General features: G+C 36.3%; 1 protein-coding gene across 1 annotated transcript in view; it reads left to right on the top strand.

Annotated features, from left to right (window-relative positions):
• LOC118767376 (transmembrane protein FAM155A-like) overlaps window positions 1–7500 on the top strand; it is a 303047-nt gene that overhangs the window by 168555 nt on the left and 126992 nt on the right. The window lies entirely within an intron of this gene.

The raw sequence follows: 7500 nt of genomic DNA, 5'->3' as shown, positions 1-7500 counted from the left end.
ATTAATATTTAATTGTAATGAGTTATTATTAGATGAGGCTGAAATAAAAACAGCAGGTTGTGGTGAATTGCTTTGGACATATTTATCTCCAAGAAAGAGAAAATGAAAGAAAAATATAAAAAAAACATAAACATAGACGCAGGAGTGGCTGTGTGGTAAGTAGCTTGCTAACCAACCACATGGTTCCGGGTTCAGTCCCATTGCGTGGCATCTTGGGCAAGTGTCTTCTGCTATAGCCCCGGGCCGACCAATGCCTTGTGAGTGGATTTGGTAGACGGAAACTGAAAGAAGCCCATCGTATATATGTATATAATATATATATATGTGTGTTTGTGTGTCTGTGTCTGTCCCCCTAGCATTGCTTGACAACCGATGCTGGTGTGTTTACGTCCCTGTCACTTAGTGGTTCGGCAAAAAAGAGACCGATAGAATAAGTACTGGGCTTACAAAGAATAAGTCCTGGGATTGATTTGCTCGACTAAAGGCGGTGCTCCAGCATGGCTGCAGTCAAATGACTGAAACAAGTAAAAGAGTAAAACAATTTTTTTCAAAAAAATACAAAAGGAAATGAATAAAATAAAATAAATTAGCAGAGGGGGAGAAAAATAATGACAATAAATTAAAAGAAAAAAAAATGAAAGAAAGAGATGTACAATAGACATTGAGTGGTGTAATTGTAAGCAGTATGTGGGCTTTGGATGTGAAACATTGTGGATAGCTGTGAGAACCAGGAAAAGAGGAGGAGAGGGGAGAGGGAACCTAACGAAATAGAGAGAGAGGGAGGGAGGGAGGGAGGGAGAGGGAACCTAACGAAATAGAGAGAGAGGGAGGGAGGGAGGGAGAGGGCGCCCCCCCCCGTCCTCCTTTCTTGGCAGAGTAAATGTCAACCTAAGACTATTGGCAGGAATCAATTTGTTGATGAGGTTATTCATTAATTTAGATGGCTCTTTTTTTTTTTTATTTTATTTAATTTTATTTATTTGTCTATGCATTTGGTTGTTTTGTTTGGTTGTTTGTTTGTTTGTTTTGTTTGTTTGTATATTAGAGACTAGAAGAAGAAGAAGAAGAAGAAGAAGAATGGGAGGGGTAAAGAATGGGAGAGAGAGAGAATGAAGGGACAAGGAGTGAAAAAGGAGGTTGGGAGGAGGAAGGTAGGAAAGAAGGAAGGAAGAGGGGAGAAGAAGAAACAATGAGGCTAAAAGGGGAGAAAGGTTGGAGGGGAAGAGAGGGCGGTGAAAGAAGAGGAGAGTGAAGGAGGAGGAGGAAGAAGAAGAGAAAAAGGTAGAGGAGCAGAGGGAGAAGACGAAGAAGAAGAAGAAGAAGAAGATGAGGAGGGGCAAGAAGAATGAAGAAGAAGAAGAAGTAGTAGTAGTAGTAGCAGCAGCAGCAGCAGCAGCAGCAGCAGTAGTAGTAGTAGTAGTAGTTAAACAGTAACTAAAATAATGATGAAGTCACAAATGTCCTTCACTGCAGGATATTTTTTGAAGAAGCCAAACTCTATTTTCTTGATGTTATAATTTAAAGACAACAAAATCAAGCAATTCTCTCTTGTTTGTGAGTTTGTTGTCTTTTCCTTCTTTTTATTCTTTTAACCGTTTCTATACACCCAGTAATGAAGATGTATATACAGCTTTAAATTTGTGTAAACACACTGTATGTGGGGGAATGCGTATTTATTCTTAACACAGCACAGCAGGGACGAATGTGTGTGTGTGTATTTTTATGCTTTAAACACATCGCAATATGGATGCATCATCATCATCATCATCCTTTAACGTACGCTTTCCATGCTGGCATGGGTTAGATGGTTTGACTGGAATTGGTCAGCTGGAGAGCTGCACCAGGTTCCAGTCTGATCTGGTATAATTACCAAAGCTGGATGCTGTTTCTAATGCCAGCCACTCCAAGAGTGTTATGGGTGCTTTATACATTCCACAGACATGGGTGTTTTTATGTGCCACCAGCATGGATGCCACTAATGTGACACTGGCATCAACCACAACCACAATTTCACTTGACTTGATGAATCTTCTCAAGCACAGCATATCGCCAAAGGTCTCAGTCATCTTTCATTGCCTCTATGAGGCCCAACGTTCAAAGATCATACTTCACCACATGGGTGCAAACATCCCTGAATGGTTAAAAGATTTGATTCACAATCTTAGGTTCAACTACAAGCTGTGGAAATGTCTTCTAAATCAGTAGCTCTCAATTGGGGTCCGTATGACCCCTGGATATCCAAATAGGATTTTCAGGGATCCATGTAAGCAAAGTAGTAAATCAGAGATCCTCAGTTGTATTTTAAGGGTCCATAAATTTTGCTTTTATTAATATATATTAGCCTCCCAAAGAGCCACACACCTCTGAATCTCATCCCTCAAATTTGCTATGCCCTTCCTCACTCTACCCATTCCTGCCTCTACCATAGCACCACCACCTGCTCCTCAGAGTTAACAAGCTTTATAATGCCCATATAATCTCCACGGGGAACATCTGCTTTGCCTCTTCTAATCCCTTATTTTACATTTTACTCTCTTTACCTGAACTAAACCACCATGGCTAATTTTAGTTCTGTTGGACGTTAACTCCTTGAGATTCCTATCTCAACTACATTTCTCTTACAGTTGTCACTCATCTTTTATCTTATCTTCAAACTGAACAACTTCGTCAATTTGAATATCCTCAAAGGGTTCGTGAAAGAAATGGGCAGACGTACTTTTTGTTGATGAACACAAAAATAAAATAAATATAGAAAAAGATGCTCTCACTTGCAAAACCAGATTTCAATAAATATAAACCACCAGTATGTAGATGATCACGTTCAACTAATATTTATAACTAGCACTATCACCCGGCGTTGCTCGGGTTTGTAAGGGAAATAACTATATAAGCATTTTTAGAGATGTAAAGTATAATAGCCATCTCAATATGGCTAACCACAAAGGGGGGTGTTACTGTAGTTTTTTACGTTCTGAGATTTAATAATACATTTTTAGAGAGTTACTTCCTTTATATAAACCGAGCGAAAATGCATTAAAAATACGGAAAAATTATGGTAAATTTTTTTTTTAATCGTAGACTCATCATAGATGCGCTCTAATACCCAGAAGGGCTCGATATGAATCACGACTATAAGATACCCGGTTTTGGTTAAACTGCACTGCAAGATGTGGGAGTAGTTAAGAATCTAAATCGTAGGAGACAGACACACAACCTTACTTTTATATATAAAGATTTCCAAAACTATATGAAAACATATGTCAGCCTCCCATAGAGGCAATGCCAGTTTTTCAGATGCCAATATTCAGATTAAACTCTCGAGATTTCTTGAAAGAAGTTCTCAAACTGACTAATAAATGATCAACCATTATAGAATATACATTAGTCATCAAGTTGCTAAAATGGTGCTGCTATTGGTTTCAGTACCATCTAACCGTTTCATCAATAACCAAAGCTCAGTGAATGTAAACATAAATGTAATTGTCAGTTCTTCAAATTCTTTATTTTCCTCCTCCTTGAACGACTCTCTTATTTTGGTCGCACTAGCGCCTTTCCATATCATGTCCATTTAGGATGTCTGGCACAGATACGAGATGCAACTCTTTGCAACGAATGAGGCATGATTGCCAGAGCATGGTGGTTAATTTTATGCTTCAGATAGTTACCCCACCCTATTGACAACCAACTCAAACATGCTATCAGCCATTTACATATACATATACATACATACAAATATATATATATATATAATATATGTATTTATGTATGTTATATATATATATATATATATATATATATAAATATATATATATATGTATAAATATGTACATATATGTTATATTATATATATATATATATGATATACATTCCTATGTAGATATGTATATATGTGTATTATAAAGATATATATATATATATATATATATATATATATATATATATATATTAATGTAGGTGTGGGGGTGAAATCCTTGAAGTAAAAGTAAGTAAATGATAAATTAGGATGAATCACAATGTTGCTGCTGCTGCTACTACTGCTACTACAACTACTTCTACTACTATTACTACTATTACTACTACTATCACCACCACCACTACTAATAATAATAATAATGGTAATGATGATGATGATGATAATGATAATAATATTAATCATTTAGAAAACAGGAGCGATGAATAAGGCAGTGAAGAAATCCGTGTCACATGTTTACTTGTCCATAAGAAAATATTTTCATAGTTTTGGTGGAGGAGGATAAGGTAGGGGGGGAGACCTTTTTAAGACAAAGAAAAGATTAAAAAACAACCAAACAAACAAACAAACAAACAAGTGAAATATAAAAATAATAAATTTGCAAATAAATAAAAATTGGAGGTGAGGTATGATTGAAAGAGAAGCATCACTTATAGATATACCAAACATACGCACAACATACACACACACACACACATACAGAAATATATATATGTATATATACATACGTATATGTGTGTGTTAAAATATATGAATGAAGGATACAAACAAGTGACATGTGCACAGACACACATCTGTTCAACTATTTCTTCTCCTTCTTCTCTTTCTTTTTTTTCTCCTTCTTCTCCTTCTTTTTCTTCTCCTTCTCCTTCTCCTTTTTCTTCTCCTTCTCCTTCTTCTTCTTCTCCTTCCCCTCTTTCTTCTTCTTCTTCTTCTTCTTCGTCTTCTCCTTCTTCTTCTTCTTCTTCTTCTTCTTCTTCTTCTTCTCCTTATCCTTCTTCTTCTTCTTCTTCTCCTTCTTCTTCTTCTCCTTTGTCTTCTTCTTCTTTCTCTTCTTCTTCGTCTTCTTCTTCTTCTTCTACTCCTTCTTCTTCTTCTTCTTCTCTTCACCTTCTCCTTCTTATTATTCTCCTCCTCCTTCTTTTTCCTTCACTTCTCTTCTTTTCTTCTTCTTTTCCTTCTCTTCTTTTCTTCTTCTTCTTCTGTTCTTCTTCTCCTTCTTCTTCTTCTTCTTCTTCTCTTCTTCTCTTCTCCTTCTTCTTCTTCTTCTTCTCCTTTTCTTCTTCCTCTCCTTCTTTCTTCTCCTCTTCTCCTTCTTCTTCTTCTCCTTCTTTTTCTCCTTCTTCTTCTTCTTCTTTCTCTTCTTCTTCTTCTTCTTCTTCTTTGTCTTCTTCTTCGTCATTTTCTTCTTCTTCTCCTTCTCCTTCTCCTACTCCTTCTTCTTCGTCTTCTTCTTCTTCTTCTTCTTCTTCTCATTCTTCTTCTTCCTCTTCTTCTCTCTTTTCTTTTGCCATATATACATACTTTCATATATATATATATATATATATATATTGTGGTACTCCATCGGTTACAACGACGGGGGTTCCAGTTGATCCGATCAATAGAACAGCCAGCTTGTGAAATTAACCTGTAAGTGGCTAAGCACTCCACAGACATGTGTACCCTTAATATAGTTCTTGGGTAAATTCAGCATGACACAGTCACAAGGCTGGCCCCTTTGAAATACAGGTACAACAGAAACAGGAAGAAAGAATGAGAGAAAGTTGTGGTGAAAGCATATAGCAGAGTTCACCACCACCCCCTGCCAGAGCCTCATGGAGCATTAGCTGTTTTCACTCAATAAACACTCAAAACACTCGGTCTGGGAATCAAAACCATGATCCCACGACCATTGCTCCTCAATGGGCCATTGCTCCTCCACACACTCATATTATATATATATATATATATATATATATATACAACACACACATATACACACATATATATATATCATCTTTACATATATATATATATACATACATACATCTACACATATATATTTATATGCATATATATATACTTAAACACACACACACACACACACACACACACACAACATTGAGCTTCCAGAAATCTTAGATGCCAAAGTCTTTCCGAATAACTGATTTTTCCACTTAAGTCAACATACTCTAAATTAAATGAATATCAAATTTAATTGAACAATTAAATGAAACTAAACTAGTGCAGATTATAATCTGTTTCCGACCATTGGTGCCCAGAAAGTCAGTGTTATGCCTGTATATATATATATATATATATATATATATATATAATTACAATTATAAATAAGGGCAAATGAAAAAAATTCCTATGCCAATATGCTGAGAAATAGACTTTAGATCATCTAACCACATACAATATTTTTCACTTTAAATAAACAGTGTACAGAAATTTTTGAAAATTCCGTTATCCCTGAATTGGGCCAATTTCTGGATTAATCCAAACGGATTCTTCCTTCTTCAGCAAGGAACACAATAAGTATAAATGGAATACTTACATATACCCATGGAAAGAAGTATACAAATATATGTATATATATATATATATATATAGATAAATGAAAGAATGGAGTTGAACGACGATTTAACAAAATTCCTTTATTCTCGACATATGTTTCGAAGGCTGCATATTCCTAATTTCGAAGGAATAAGGGGTGCATTTCCTTCGAAATTAGGAATATGCAGCCTTCGAAACATATGTCGAGAATAAAGGAATTTTGTTAAATCGTCGTTCAACTCCATTCTTTCATTTATTTGTATTAAAAAAATACACAAATTTCCACACAAAAGCACGTGATCTCTGCCCTTGGCATGTAGCTTCAACCAAGTTTTTCTGACATGAATTTGCTACCCAGGTATCGGTTAACTGAATTATCCATACTAGGATAATTCATTCAACTACTTATATATATATATATATATATATCTCACACAAGAAAACCATCCGAACGTGGCCGTAGCCAGTACCGCATCGACTGGCCTCCATGCTGCGGGCACGTAACAAACACCATCCGATCGTGGCCGTTCGCCAGCCTCATCTGGCACCTGTGTCGGTGGCACATAAAAACACCATCCGAGCGTGGCCGTCTGCCAGCCTCGTCTGGCACCTGTGTCGGTGGCACATAAAAACACCATCCGAGCGTGGCCGTTCGCCAGCTCGTCTGGCACCTGTGTCGGTGGCACATAAAATCACCCACTAGACTCTCGGAGTGGTTGGCGTTAGGAAGGGCATCAGCTGTAGAAACACTGCCAGATCTGACTGGCCTGGTGCAGCCTTCGGGCTCCCCAGACCCCAGTTGAACCGTCCAACCCATGCTAGCATGGAAAACGGACGCTAAATGAATGATGATGATGATGATGATATATATATATATGCACTACTAATAAAAGATGAAGTTTTTGACAGAAAAAATTTCATCAAAAAGTGGCAGCATATTAAAATACCTTTAAAGGTTAAAATTATAAACAACTTATAAACAAGGGCAAAAGAAAAATTATTTCTATGCCAACATGCTGATAACAGACTTTTAAATCGTCAATTTCCATATATATACTCACTACAGAAATATGTTGTACTGAAATCGGGAAGCTAGTCAATAGAATTTTTTTTAAAAATAAGTTATATATATACATATATGTATGTATGTATATAAATTGTAGTATATATAGAGAGATTGTCACCTGCCAATAACTTAGTTGATCAGC

The sequence above is a fragment of the Octopus sinensis genome, linkage group LG21 (genome assembly GCF_006345805.1).
Source record: "Octopus sinensis linkage group LG21, ASM634580v1, whole genome shotgun sequence".
Lineage (NCBI taxonomy): Eukaryota > Metazoa > Mollusca > Cephalopoda > Octopoda > Octopodidae > Octopus > Octopus sinensis.
Note: the sequence above shows the minus strand (reverse complement) of the source record. Positions and strands in the feature narration are given on the sequence as shown.